The sequence below is a fragment of the Talpa europaea genome (genome assembly GCF_964194135.1).
Source record: "Talpa europaea genome assembly, chromosome: 7".
Taxonomy (NCBI): domain Eukaryota; kingdom Metazoa; phylum Chordata; class Mammalia; order Eulipotyphla; family Talpidae; genus Talpa; species Talpa europaea.
In genome coordinates this window covers 22,072,938-22,088,736 of record NC_140074.1, presented here as the reverse complement: position 1 = coordinate 22,088,736, position 15,799 = coordinate 22,072,938, and positions in this window count along the sequence as shown.

The following is a 15,799-nucleotide window of genomic DNA, read 5'->3' as shown; positions in this document are numbered from 1 at the left end:
AACCTTTCACGTGTGCCTACAGTAGAGCATTGATAAGTCCTTTTAAGCGCGCGGCTGAGGACCCACAGTCAGGCACCCCGTTTTGTATCGGGGTTGCTCTACAACAGTTGGTCCCCCTTCTTTTTTTCTCAGGAACACTTAAGCCCAAATTGCTCTTGGATGATAGCTGTCTGTGCTTATTGAGCAAGATGTCTAATTTCTTTTTAAGGTGCAGGTTATACCTTTAAAAAAATGTAAAGATACTAAAATCATCACATCTGCGTCCCAGATTTTTTCTTGTGTAAAATGAAGGGACTTAAACCAGATTATTTGCGCAAACAAGTTGTGCAAAGACCCGGGCCAGGTGGGGATTCTGTGGACCTATCCCCAAATGGCAGAGTGGCAGGCAGAAACTCCAGCTGAAGCTATAGTGACTCCACCTGCCTGAGCTCTTTGTAGCCAAAAGTAAACTAGACCTGACAGTTGCCTGTGCCAAGGGTGGCTCACATTGGGTTGGCTGCTGTAGGGTAAGGTAAAAAGTATCAGGCTTTTTTGCCCTCCCACCATTAGGATAGATGAAGGAACCCTGTGGTCCCAAATACATGCCTGATGGCGGGCACCTGGAATAGGGTGTGGGCATAGGTAGATGGGATTCACCTAGGCTGAGACTGGGCTTTTAGGGGCAGCGTCGCGGGATTGCCAGCCGAAGCCGAGAGAAGAGAAGCAGTAGAAGCAGAGAAGCAGAAGCAGAACCACAAGAGAGCAGAGCAGCAGAGATCACCAGAGAGCCCAGAGTGAAGACTTGCTGGGGGCTGGGAGGCGTCCCAGCCTCTCGGCCCCCCAGCACTCCTGACTGCTGTGTACCTGGTAAATCCCAATAAAAACCTGAAAAGCCACCGAGGGCTCCAGTACTCTTCTCTCCTCCTTTACCCTGTCTGCTCAGATCATAGAGATCCTGCCCTGTGCCCATTCCTGCCACTACAGCTGCCCTGACCTCAGCCTTCAGGAGAGGAGCCACAGTGACACTGGAGTGGAAGCCTCCTAGCTAGTTGTGTCAAGGTATGGAGTTTGAAATGTGGAAAGCCCTCAGATGCGTTCGCCTCAACTATTTCATTAGTGTTACTTGAACACAGATACTGTTTATCATAAAGATTTAACCGACCTATTAAAAAGGTACCCTTATTCACGACTAAATTAATACCTCTACAGGCCTTCAGCAAGGAAAAAAGCATGGCATTTCCCCTCTCTCTCCATCATTTACAAGTAATTAAAAATAAAATGCAATACAAAACCGTAAGATACATGTTAGGAAGTCCAAAAAATTTCTGGGTTCGTTTTGTGTTTCCCCCTTTTTGTTGACATACATCTTCAAAACTTTAAGCACTCAAATTATTTTTTTTTTGGTTGCTCCAGCTCTGTTAGTCCTCTAAGTAGATGTCTGTTGTTAATCTGCCTTTGCCCTGATGTAACACAGCAGCAATGCACTGAATGTTGAGTAATGATGTCTTTTTTTCTTTCACTTCTCACTGATCTGACCTCTTATTTTGCAACAGAAGACTCATGCCCTTTCACCTACAAACCCTCCAGTTTTTTCCCTTCTGTTGTAAACCGGTGAGTCAGTTGTTTTTAAGAATGAATAAGCTAAAAAAAAAAAAAAAAAAAAGAATAAGCTTTCTTTTGCTATTCTGTGCCTGTGGAGGAATGGACCCCAGGGGCTAATCTCGGGCCAAAGCCCTCCAGGCCCACAGAGAATGAGCTTATCAGTGCCGCACCTTCAGCTCTTTCAATCTTGATGCCTCTCTGAGAAACTGGAACTGGTGACAAGGATAACACCCAAGCCCTCTGGGAGATTCTGGTGGTCTCTAAATTTGAGAATCTTTGTTTTACGGGATTTAGTACATCAGAATCATCTGTGGAGCTTGTTAAACATTCTACCTCCATCTACCCTAGAACTGCTGAATTAGGATGGGGAGAGGCAGGACCCTGCGTTTTAAACAGCAGCCCTTTTGAGTACCAACACTTCACTCTTCACATAGCAAGTTCACATACTTTTCCTATTTGAGCCTCACAACATTCTGGAAACTAGATGAACTGGGAATTATTACTCCTATCTTAATCATGAAGATACAGCCTCAGCGAATTTATGTGATTAGCTCACAGTCTTATGACTGATAAGAAGTTCTATGTCACTGTTGATAAGCTAGCCCTGCCCTAATGTAACTAGATCATACATATGAGGGGCATGACTTGGGATAGTTACCTAATTTCTCTTTGCCTGAATTTTCTCATCTATAACATGAAAACAAAAGTCCTCAGTGATCTATGTAAAGGGTATTATGGTGCTCACTATGTTAGTCTTTCAACTTTTTTTTTTAAGGTTTTATTTATTTATACAAGAACTGAGGTACAGGGCCTCCCTGGTGGCGCAGCGGTTGAGTGCTGGGTTGCGAAGCTGCCCGCAGCCTCTGCAGCGCCGGTTCCATCCCCGGCTGCTCCCCGGCCACCAGAGGAGGGTCCCCCGTGGCGCGCAGACCTCTCCTGCTGCCCGCTACTCCCCTCAGCAGTGTACTTCGGCCCTTCTGCCTGCTCTGCTCCCTGCTCTGGCACTGGTGAATTCTCTCACCCTCCCACGCTTCTGACTGTACCCAGTGCTTGTATAAATAAATAAATAAATCTTAAAAGAAAAAAAAAAAAGAACTGGGGTACAAGTCAGAGGCGCGGGAGGATGAGAGAATTCACCAGAGACAGAGCGGGGAGCAGAACAGGCAGACTGACCCAAGAGGTCTGCCACGCCATGTGGGTATCTCCCTGGCCTGCCAGGAATCAAACCTGCGCTGCAGAGGCTGCAGACATCTTCACAGCGCAGTGCTCAACCCGCTGAGCCACCAGGGAGGCCCTTTCAAATTTTAAATTGTTTAAAAATAAAAAGTTGAGGATATGTAGCATTGAGACAATGAACAGACCTGTAACTACATACAATGAAATGTAAATTAAAGCATTCACAGCAATACTGTTAAAATAAGCAAACTAAACCCTGCTGATAGAAGGATTGAGTTGCATTGGAGAGGGGAGAGAATTAGTGACTGCAAGGGGCCACAAGGGGCCTTTTATTTTCTGGTATTTTCTGTTTCTTGCTCTGGGTGCTGGTTACATGTATGTGTGTGTTTTGTGAAATTTCATTAATTTTTCTCACATGTGATTTTTATATGTAATACATTAAAATGTTTTCTTTTTAAGTTGAAGAAAGAAAAAGAATCTGCACCCCCTGTGGCCTAGGGGTTAAGCCTCAGTGTTATCACCAAGACAGCCTGAGTTCGATCCCCGGCCAGGGAGCTAACCCATATATGTAGGTATTCCAAGAACTACACTCTAAGATCCTGCAGTCAGTGTAAGACTCTTGTAAGGAGTAAGATAGCCAAGTGATTTGCTAACGCACCACAAGTGGTAAAGTTAAAACCAGGACCTGAGATGGCCTTTCCATAATGTATATGAAATAGAGCTTGACGAGAAGTTTGTTTCATTGAATCATTTTGCATAAAGAATTGCCCATTATAACATATATTTGTGAAACTTATAACTCATGCTTATTGATTAGCTCCAACACTAAAAAACTAAACAAAACAAAACAAAGAAAAACAATTCCCAAACTGAAGGCCTAATAACCCCAAGACCATATGACAACTGTTGAAGTCAAATTTCTTTGAGCTGTACCAAGCTATTTCTAAGGATAAATGTCTAAATTTCCCCCATAAAGTTTGTTGATTGAATGTTGAACTAAAGAGCCAAAGGGAATGAGGTAGGAAGAAAGAGAAGAGGGAAAAACAGAAAAGGTGACCAGAAAGATATCGGGAAATTATTCTGGAGGATGAAGAAGTCTTATGTGAAGTTAAGAAAGTCCATCCTGGGCCTCCCCGGTGGCGCAGCGGTTGAGCGCTGGGTTGCGAAGCTGCCCGTGGCCTCTACGGCGCCGGTTCGATCCCCGGCTGCTCCCCGGCCACCTGAGGAGGGTCCCACAAGGCACGCAGACCTCTCCTGCCGCCCGCTGCTCCCCTCAGCAGTGTACTTCGGTCATTCTGCCTGCTCTGCTCCCTGCTCTGGCTCTGGTGAATTCTCTCACCCTCCCACGCTTCTGACTGTACCCAGTGCATGTATAAACAAAAAACAAACAAATAAATAATAGATAGAAAACATGCCTCTATAAAAAAAAAAAAAGAAAGTCCATCCTAGACACACACACACACACACACACACACAGAGTTTCCTATACATGACCTATTTGACCTATTTGCCCACGAAGGACACTGGGCTGTGGTTAATATGTTTATTTCTCTTTTGATCTACCTGGGAATTAAGAATCACTGTCAGATCATTTTAATTTGGGGGTCACAAAACCCAAATGACAACCAACGCTAGAATTTTTTTTCCCCAAGCCAAACTGTATCCAATTTTATTAAAGATACTTTTCATAAACAGTCATGATATTTCAGGCAGGATCATTACTAGTACATAACAACTTTCAAAATTCCCATTTCCATGGACTACCCAAATTAGAAAGCATCTATAAAACCAATGAAGTCTTCATCTGATGCTCTGAACAGGGAAAGTTTAGAGTGAGGGTTGGCATTTCACATTTAGCATGTTGTTTAACAACTTTTCACAAGACAAACCTGACTTTCTGGAAATGAAATGAAAATGACAGGTTTATCTATTTGAAGATCCAGTCTATAAAAGGAACTGCTGCTTTTTCTGAGGGATACCATCTCAGTGGTGATACAGGAAAGTCCAGTTTGCCAAACATTCTGCTAACCACTAGTATGGAGTCAGGTCTCAACAAGTTTTTCTGGGCTTAAAGTCAAGTCTGGGCCTTCCTGGTGGTGCAAGGGGTTAAGATGCAACCTATGAAGCTATCTGCAGCCACTACAGCACGAGTTTGATCTCCAGCCAGGGAGCTACCCACATGGTGCAGCAGACCTCTCCTGTCTCAGCCACTGCTCCCCTCAGCAGTGTATTTCAGTGGATCCGCCTGTTCTGTTCCCCACTCTGGTGAATCCTCTCACCCTCCCCCACAACTCTGGCCTGCACCCCAGTTCTTGGATACATAAATAAAATAAATCTTTAAAAAAAAAAAAGTTAAGTCTGCTAAAGGTAGAGAGGAAAAAGAGGTTAATGCCTCTTTTTGTTTAAAAAACAAATTTAAATTTTTTCCACACCACAAAGTATGGAAAAGTGGCCATTGTGCCACAGTGTGCCAAAGTGGCCAATGTGTGTCACCATCAAGGAATCCCTTCTCCTAGGAACCAAGAAAAAATCTCTCAAAATCAGAAAGGAAAGATTCCCCCCCCCCCCCATATCAATCCAGTTCCTCCGGAGGCATTCTATTATACTAACACATGCCCTTCCTGGAAAAAAAAAAACCCAAAAAAACAATGAAATATTTTGTGGACTAACAACATAGCTTAAAAACAATTGTAAAAGAAAATTCTACATTTTTATAAAACTTGATAAAAAAAAAAAAAGTAGGATTACAAACTGTACAGTCACCAGGACACTGTTATCAAAAATGCAGATACCGGGCCTCCCCGGTGGCGCAGCGGTTGAGCGCTGGGTTGCGAAGCTGCCCGCGGCCTCTGCGGCGCCGGTTCGATCCCCGGTTGCTCCCCGGCCACTGGAGGAGGGTCCCACATGGCGCGCAGACCTCTCCTGCCGCCCACTGCTCCCCTCAGCAGTGTACTTCCGTCCTTCTGCCTGCTCTGCTCCCCGCTCTGGCTCTGGTGAATTCTCTCACCCTCCCGCACTTCTGACTGTACCCAGTGCATGTATAAACAAACAAACAAATAAATAAATAAATAAACATGCCTCTATTAAAAAAAAACAAACAAACAAAAAATGCAGATACCACTTGGCACCTCCAGCTCCTTCAACTGCCTGGGCCTAGTCTGTTTTGGCATCTCTGTTTTCTGCAGGGTTATTACATCCTGGCCAGCATTAGCTTTACCCTTTTTTCTTTTGAGTACCTTCTCTCCTTTCTTTGTAGGAGTCTCTTTAGGCATAAGCTCTGGCTTTGGAGGAGCAAGTTTAGCCAATGACCTTGTGGATTGTCTCTGTGTTTAGGCCCTCACCTTGGCCTTCTCTCCTCTAGCATAGCCTTCAGCTTTTCTCTTGGGCATGATGGTTAGGGCGGAAGTGGGTGCTGGATACCAGGGTGCAGCAACTGGCAAGCTTTTGGTTGGTCCAGGGGTAGTTCTCACCTCTTATTCACACTGCTTCCATACTGGAATTTTAGAGTAAGAAGCCCATTGGATCTCTTTGTGGTTGTGTGTTCATAAAAATGAACCTGGGAGGGCCTCCCTGGTGGCACAGTGGTTGAGCGCTGGGTTGCGAAGCTGCCCGCAGCCTCTGTGGCGCCGGTTCGATCCCCAGCTGCTCTCCGGCCACCAGAGGAGGGTCCCACATGGCGCGCAGACCTCTCCTGCCGCCCGCTGCTCCCCCCAGCAGTGTACCTCGGTCCTTCTGCCTGCTCTGCTCCCCGCTCTGGCTCTGGTGAATTCTCTCACCCTCCCGCGCTTCTGACTGTACCCAGTGCATGTATAAACAAAACAAACAAACAAATAAATAAATAAAACATGCCTCTATTAAAAAAAAAAAAAAAAGCTAAAAAAAAAAAAAATGAACCTGGGAAACAACTGGAGCCTGGAGCACAACTTTTCAGCAAAGAGCCTTTCTAGTATGGCTGCTTCAGCAATTTTGCTGGAGGTAAGCTATCACCAGTCATTGGGAAACCGTTCTTTTGGCCTGGCTTCATTGTTGTGAAGATACCTAATCCTTCCATTTCTGAGTCCTCTTATTGGTTGGCATCAAGGAGTGAAGTAGGGGTGAGAGGTTTTTGATTTTTTTTTTAAGTATTTTAATTTTGTAAAGATGCAGGAGCCAAAAGTTGCAGAAGAAACAACTATTATAATCACAGTCTACTTTCATCTTCCAGTTCTGGAGTTGGATTTGGCAAAGATTCTCTTTCTAAATCAGCTTATGACAGAGCCAATATTAGCAGTCCTTAATGACTCAACAAACAGCTGAGCAAGTTAGGAGAAACATGACTTTACCAACCAGTTTCCAGAATTAATTACTCTAAGCTGTAAAGTGAAACCCTCAAGGTCAGGATCAGTTTTCTTCATCCATAATAAAAAATTGGCTCATGTCAGCCAATTAATTAAAGCTTCACATTTAACTTAATACTTCATTAAAGAAAAATCCATAAAGCTTTAGGTAAAGACAGAGACAAATCTATCATGATTTCCAAAGTTCAGTGAACAAGCAGAACTGCATTAATTTAAACATTAAATTCATCAAGAATTCAGAGCTGATCTTTTAAAATTTAGGACCCTACTGGTATTGAGTAATCCTGGTGTCATTTTAATAGATCAGTATTGAGGACCTCCCCGGTGGCCTCCCGGGTGGCGGTGGCGCAGCGGTTGAGCCCTGGGTTGTGAAGCTGCCCGCAGCCTCTGCAGCGCCGGTTCGATCCCTGGCTGCTTCCTGGCTGGCTGCTCCCTGGCTGGCTGCTCCCTGGCTACCGGAGGCGGGTCCCACATGGTGTGCAGACCTCTCCTGCCGCCCGCTGCTCCCCTCAGCAGTGTACTTCGGTCCTTATAAACAAAACAAACAAACAGGGCCAGTGGCGCAGCAGTTGAGTTCTGGGTTGCGAAGCTGCCCGCGGCCTCTGCGGCGCTGGTTCGATCCCCGGCTGCTCACCGGCCACCAGAGGAGGGTCCCACATGGTGCGCAGACCTCTCCTGCCGCCCGCTGCTCCCCTCAGCAGTGTACTTCGGTCCTTCTGCCTGCTCTGCTCCCTGCTCTGGCTCTGGTGAATTCTCTCACCCTTCTGCGCTTCTGACTGTACCCAGTGCTTGGTATAAACAAACAAATAAATAAATAAAAAATACATGCCTCTTTAAAAAATAAATTTATAAAAAACAAACAAACAAACAAATAAATAAATAAAACATGCCTCTATATATAAAAAAAAATAGATCAGTATTGAAAAATCAATCTCTCTTTGATGAGCTTCAAATGTCAGAACTGAAAAATTTCAAAAGTATGTAGCACAAAGTTGTGCCTGTGAGGATGGCATCCCTGATGGCAAAATCACTTTTGCAAGCTTCCAAAAATTTTCATGTTTTGTTTTAGCAAATTAAAACTCTCTAGTCTGCTGCCCAAGAAGAAGAAAGGGAAGACCTTTTTTTTTTTTAAACCAAAACATGGATAGCTAGCTATAGTCTCCCACTCATATTAATCACTAAAATTCTGATTAGCTATAACTAACAAGAAAGTAATAGAATATGGACTCAAAACATCTCCCCTCCCTTCCTTAAGACATTCAGGCTGGCCTTACAGGTCACAGATATAATTTTGAAAAGAAAGACAAATAACTAAATCCATGTGTACCGAGATCATATAGAGCTGAATTAAATTGACTAAAATATATATCATATATGCTGATTTTAATCTTCTCACTCTACCTCTCTTAAAAATTTTCTGCTTTTGAAAGACATCCTCTCAGAGTTGAAAGGAAACCCTAAAGAAGTCAGTTTGATGAATGCTTGGGATAAGAAAGAGAGGTTTAAAAAAGAAAAGAAAAAAAAAGAAAAAAAAGAAAAGAAATTTAAAAAATTAAAAAAAAAGAGGTTTTGTGTGAGAGAGGGATATTGGAAATACAATTTCCTTTATTGAGGTATCATTTGTCTTTGATCAATGAACACTTCTGCGGGGGGCCAGCCTCTGGCAAAATGTCGTGTCAGGGGTTCCTGAAAGGCTGAGACGGCCTAGGTGACACATCAAGGGGCTGAGGGGAAGGGCATGAGGTAGTGAGGAGACACTGACTCTGGATGAGGTGTAAGTATCTTCAGCTGAGAGGCTCAGCAGGTTCTTTATTTACACATTTTTAGCAAGCCATGAGATTACATTATCATGTGCATAGAAACAAAGCAGAAACAATCAGTGCATCCCTTTTCCCATAGGCTTTTGGCCACTATGTGCTCTCAGTAAGAAGGCAACCTTCAAGGTTAATAAAAAACTAAGGCTTACACTAGAACTCATTGTTTCAACTGTACAATAACCTAAGACAGTAGATAGCCGCCAGTATATCCCTATCAGCTAAAGCCTAAGCAAGAAAAGACTTTCCTTATTCGCATGGCCTTCAGCCAGAGACCAACTGCTACTCAGCTATCAGAACTTTTTCTACCTAGAAACTCCTTAACTCAAATAGCTTCATTTAAAAACTTTCCCAAGAAACTTCAAGAGAAGGCAAAAGAAGGACCTACTAGAATTATTGTGCTGGATTGCTTGTCAGGCATGCACAACAAACCGTCTCCCATTGTCAAGTGGGCCAAATTGTTTAATAACTAATTTCTAAACAGACAATTTTCCGTGCCATTTACTTACAGTATGCTGATACATATAATTTATTGCCTAATATACTTTCTGATAAATTTTTCTCTCTATGACCAAGAACAAAAAGCAAAGGGATGCCAGATCTTCAGCCCCACGGTGTGAGGCCCCTTCTCTTCGCTGCTTGTCAGTATCCTATCTTGCTGGCACAACAAGACCCCCTGCAGCACACTTCGATCTCTAATGTATGAAAAATAGCATTTTATTTGTTTAGGAAAATAATATGTAAAATATGTACTGTATGCTTATTGAAGAAAAAATTTAAATATAAATATGAATAAAATAATAATAATCACCCATAATTCTGTCATCTAGAAGTACGCACTGTTGATTTTCTGGACAATGGCATTCCCATATATTTTTCTATTAGTGTATTTGTCTAACCTAATATTCATAAGATTTGGCTTAGATTATCAATATTAATATATGGCACACTTTTTCACTAAAAAGGACAGGGATGGCTAAGTGGAGCCTTCAAAACGCATGCAGGAAATGGTGGAGGTGAGATGAGGAACTTCGTGGCATACAAACCATTTGGCACATCACATGTTGGCAGGGAACCAGGACGTCCTTTTCCATGACACAGAGTTCATGACACTGTGTAGGCAACTCTGTCCAGGCGCCACTGGGTCACGACAGGAAGTTCATGACCCCTGTTCTTGAAAGCCCAAAATAAAGTTAGTGTCGGAAGATTCTGACAATATAAAGGGGCAAAGCAACATTAATCCTTCCCTCTCTCAATGTTTGCGAGTACATGTAGGTACCAATTCCCACTAATCACCAGTGTGCCTACAGAAATGCAATTTCTTGAAGATATTCTTCATTTTTTCACCAAGTTAAATAAACTGCTCAAGCTCGCATTTTCCAGTGGCCTCACTTTCACACTCTCCTCTACCCACACTTCCTGTCTCTCTAGAGACGTATGAGCAGAAGGCAAGCATTCTAATGCTCTGGTCAGCTGCCTATGAAGGCTGCTTCCACCCAAATCAGGGAAATCAAGTTGCTTCAAAATCTTCTTTACCATTCTTACTCAGTAGCTCTCTTTTCGTGTCTTACTTCCGGGTCAACCACTCCCAGAACATTGACCCATGAGAAGTTCCTGCTTTCTTTCTCCGCCAAGTACACTTTAGGAAGAAAGTTCTAATTATTCTGACAAAACATTCTGTTCATTGAGAATGACCTCCCAATGGATTCCTGAGAATGCCTGCCAGCCAGTTCCAGGAAGGACCTATTCAGTAGAAGTAAGGGCCTGTGGGTTTCTCTCCCTCACCCCACATACAATCCTGCTCACAACTTACAATATCCCCATTATTCTGGTGATTTGATTTCAACAGACCTAAACTGCTTCCTCCTTAGGTGGGCATTTGTGGGTTTACGATGTTCCCAGTCAGACCACATGGGTTTTGCCAAATAGTAGTTATTCTGACATAAATTCCTAAAATCTATAGATGGCCAGCAGAGTCGCAAACCCCAGACCAGTAATAAAGACAATGAAAAGTGAATATGGAAAATGATAGAGGACAAAATATTAAACAAAGAACAGCAACAAAAGAAAGCTGGAAGTCTGCAGATATACTAAACAGAAAGCTTTATGAAACTCAATCTTAAAAGTTTACATAATTTAATAAGACAGTTACATTTTTTAAAAGATAAAATAATTTGCTATGCTAGACACAATCACATACATAAATTTTTTAATAAAAATATATTAAATTAGGTGCCTCCCTGGTGGTGCAAGGGATTACGATGCAGCACTATGAAGCTGTCTGCAGCCTCTGCAGCATGAGATCCATCCCTGGACAGGGAGGTGACCCACATGGCATGGCAGACCTCTCCTGTCTCGCCTGCTACTCCCCTCAGCAGTGTATTTCAGTGGATCTGGCTGTTCTGCTCCCCACTGTCTCTGGTGAATCCTCTCACTCCCCTCCCCACATCTCTGGCCTGCACCCCAGTTCTTGTATGCATAAATAAATAAATCTTTAAAAAATATATATTAAATTACAGTAAGGAGGCAGAAAAAAGGATATGTCCATATAGTGACTCATGGTGATGTGAATTGTGAAAAGAAAGACAATACAGTGCACTGAGTAGAAGAACTACTTGGAATCTTTAGACTTATTTTTAATGTCAAACAGTATTAAACTTCTAGGAAATGTGCTAAGAGAAAACAGGAAGGAGCTAGACTATGATGGAGAGAGGAAGGCAGGAAGGTTAAGCAGAAGTATGTGTTTTTGTTTGTTTTCTTGCTTTTTGGGTGTGGGTTTTTTTTTTTTTTTTTGCATGGAAGAATTGGGGTATAGGCCAGAGGTACAGGGGGTGAGAGTATTCACCAGAGATAGAGTAGGGAACAGGACAGGCAGATTTACTGAAATACACTGCTAAGGGGAGCAGTGGGACAGACAGGAGAGGTCTGCTGTGCCATATATGGGTTAGCTCCCTGGTTGGGGATGGAACTCAAGTTGTAGGGGTGATAGCACTGAAACTTAATCCCTAGGCCACCAGGGAGGCCAGGAAGTATGTTAGATTGTAGTTGTTGGGGAATGAGGGAAAATTCCCCCACCCCTTTGGTTGGGGACTGGTTGAACATAGAAATTAACATCAGATAGATTCACAGAAGAAAAAAAAATTTAATTACATGCATATAATTATAATACTTATGGAGAAATTCTACAATAAGTGGGGCAGACTGAGGGTTTACATCCTGAGCAAAGGACTGGGAGAGGGTCCCAGGGCATCAAGGAGAGAGGAGAGTATCTAACATGGTGAGGGTTGGATGGCTTCATAGCACAAAGTCAGGTGCTCTAGATGTTTGCCCTACTTTAATATAGATTTGGCTAATAAAAATATTATTTCTGGGGCCTCCCTGGTGGTGCAAGGCGTTAAGTCTCAGCACTATGAAGCTATCAACAGCCACTGTAGCACGAGTTCGATCCCCAGCCAGGAAGCTAACCCACATGGCACAGCAGACCTCTCCTGTCTCGCCTGTTGCTCCCCTCAACAGTGTATTTCAGTAGATCTGCCTGTTCTGCTCCCCACTCTGTCTCTGGTGAATCCTTTAACCTTCCTGCACCTCTGGCCTACACCCCAGTTCTTGTATGCATAAATAAATCTTTTAAAAAATATTTCTGTAGATGATCCTAAATCTGCATAATCTTCATTCTTTAAGCTCATGGTATCAATTTCTCTTAAGACCCACAGGGCCTCAATTAATTTAGCACCACACTCCAAGGTGGCATACATATAAGAAAAAGCCTGTTCTAGAACTCTTGGAAAAAGCCTATCTGAACAATATTGGGGGAGATCTCCTACACCATGAATTCTAACTTCAGCAAAGGTGGTTGAACACTCAAGCAATCAGAGGATTCTTGGGTCTCCAGAGAATGAGCTGCCTTCCCATCCCTACTGCAACCAGGCAGGAGAAGCCCATGGGAAATAAAGCCTCTGCTCAAATACAGTGATGGATTTCAGAACCCAGCAATACCCTCAGCCAACTGCTTCTGCAGTTGGAAGGGTAACTTCTAACTCATGGCCATGCAATTAGTTTCCTTTACAGTAAAACAGGACAAAATCCATGCCAACGTAACTTGTAGGGCACTTTATGGCTCAGAGGAGGCAATGTTCATGAACACTTTATAAACTGTGAAGTATGGAACACGTCCATATGGAACACAGACTATGCCTCAGTTCCAGATGATGTTCTTCACTGCCTATCTCTGTCTACCTCCTTTAATGCAAGCTGTAGCAGTGCGAACTATAAGACCTGTGGTTTGCACTTATTCTTTCTGGACTACCCAATATAGTTTCTTCTGTGCCCAGCCCTGTCTGGAAAACAGGAATGGAAAATGCAGTCCTTTGGCTCATAGCTAAATATGTCCTCAAACAGAGCCAGTTGGATGATGGTGGGTCAGGCAAGCCTCACAAAGCCTTACTTCACAAAGCTGGATTTCTTGGCTAGCCAAGAGCAATGCACAACAAATCCTGCAACTTAACACTTACAATAAGTGTTAAGTATAAACAACTTAACACTATTTTGAAAAGAGACAATTAGATTTTTTTGGTTTTACTTATTACCTTTTATTTTTGGATGGGTGACACATACAATGATATGATGTTCCCCATACTTTCAAAAAGGAATTCAACTAAAAGTCTCCCTTCCATTCATCTCCCCCACAAAGTTCTCCCTTCTGGAGGCCACCAATGTTACTATTTTCTTATGTATCCTTCCAGCAACACAATACATATCCCCTCCTGCCCTAGAGAGATACAGTCTTTTCCCCTTTAAGTGTGGCAAAAATTGATTTACACTTTTAACTAACATCCTGTTTTTTCTTTACATTCTGAAAACAAAGAGAACTCCTGCAAAGAAACTTCAAAACAAAGCCAAGGACAGAATCTCGCAAAGACACTGTTGGAATTGGTGACAACCAGATAGTGACAAAAACAAACTGATGTCAGCCAGTTACCAGACACTCATGATACAAAAATGAGTGTGTTGACCTTAACCCACTCCCATCTTTCATGTACTTGTCACTCTAGTTAAATACACCTACACTCTGCTGGGAAGCAGGACGGTAGACTCTCAGACTCCATTCTCCTCATTTGTCAGCAAATTAATGAAACTATTTTCCTTTTCCTCAAAATTCTGGGGCCTCCCCTGGTGGTGCAGCGGTTGAGCCCTGGGCTGTGATGCTGCCCGCAGCCTCTGCAGGGCCAGTTAGTTCCCCCGCTGCCAGCGAGGGTCACACACACACACACACACACACACACACAAACCAACTCTGTTCTTCATACTGGTGAAGGGGGATTGAGCCTGGCAACTCTAGGATTATAGAAATATTTATTTGTATTTTTGCTTATAAAATAATTTATAGAACTGCTAAGAGAGAAGCCTTCCCAGTGGCACAGCAGGTTGAGCGCCGTGCCATGAAGCTGTCCGCAGCCTATGTGGTGCGGTTTCGATTCCCGGCCTGCCAGGGAGATATCCACACGGCGTAACAGACCTCTGCTGTCTCTCCCGCTGCTCCCCTCGGCAGTGTCTTCGGTCCATCTGCCTGTTCTGCTCCCAGCTCTGTCTCTGGTGAATTCTCTCACCCTCCCACATCTCTGACCTGTGCCCCAGTTCTTGTATAAATAAATAAATCTTAAAAAAAAAAACTGCTAAGAGAAATTCTCTCAAAAAGTAACCACTGTTCAGACCAAGCTATTGCTATTTATATACATCTATCATGCACTAATTTATGTTGTTTCAACCTTATAGGAACCCAGAGAGGTAGGAAGTCTATTTTTTTCAACATTTTATTAGGAAGATTTCAAACTTGCAGGGAAGTTAAAAGAATTGTTCAGTGAGTAGCAATATACCTACCACTGAAATTGTACAGTTAGTAAATTTGCTATACTTGTCTTAGGGATTATTATTATTATTCCCATTTTATTGTTGGAGAAACTGTCTCAGTGGACAAATCCAAGCACGGCCTACATGTCCACTCACTGTGATTCATAGATTGACAGCATCAGCATCACCCTCACAGGCAGCAATGAGGTCACAAACCTATCCCGAGACAGGAAATCACTTTCTTCCCCGCATTTTGGTCTCCACGTAAGGACTATGGTGCTCACTGAAATTCTCTTAACTTTAATAGAACCAATGGTAATCTTGCCATTTTCCAGTCAGAGAATCATGACATTCTGGGGCTTCATAAATTTGGGTTGCTGTCTGGGGCCTCCCTGGTGGTGCAGGGGTTAAGTCTCAGCTCTATCAAACTATTGCCAGCCACTGCAGGATGAGTTCAATTCCTGGCCGGGGAGCTACCGACATGGCGCAGCAGACCTCTCCTGTCTCTCCCGCTGCTCTCCTTAGCGGTGTATTTCAGTAGATCCACCTGTTCTGCTCCCTGCTTTTGTCTCTAGTGAATCCTCTCACCTTCAACACCTCTGGCCTGCACTCCAATTCTTGTATGCATAAAAGAAAAATTGGGTTGCTGTCTTCTGACTGCTTGGAAGTGTTTGGGTAGGATAACAGAGGGTAGAGGTGGTAATATGTAGGACAGAGAGATTCGAAGGGCAGGGAGAGATTAGAAGGGAAGGTTGGAAATGGCAGCAGTGGTAACACAGATGGAGGGCTTTGTTTCCTGACATGTTATCTGCATGTTTCCCTATCTAAAGTTTCCCTATCCCAATTTCCCTATCTAAAGTATTACTTGAAGCAAATCATTTAAGCTCTCTGTGCTTCAGTTTTCTCCCTTATTAGGTGGGGAAATAAGAAGAATAGAACCCACCTCTTGTATTATTTAAAGGGCTTGCACATAGTGAGGGCTCAATAATTTAACTATTAGTATCACCAAAGGATGAAAAAACTAGGCAGTGCTGTTTTTTATAA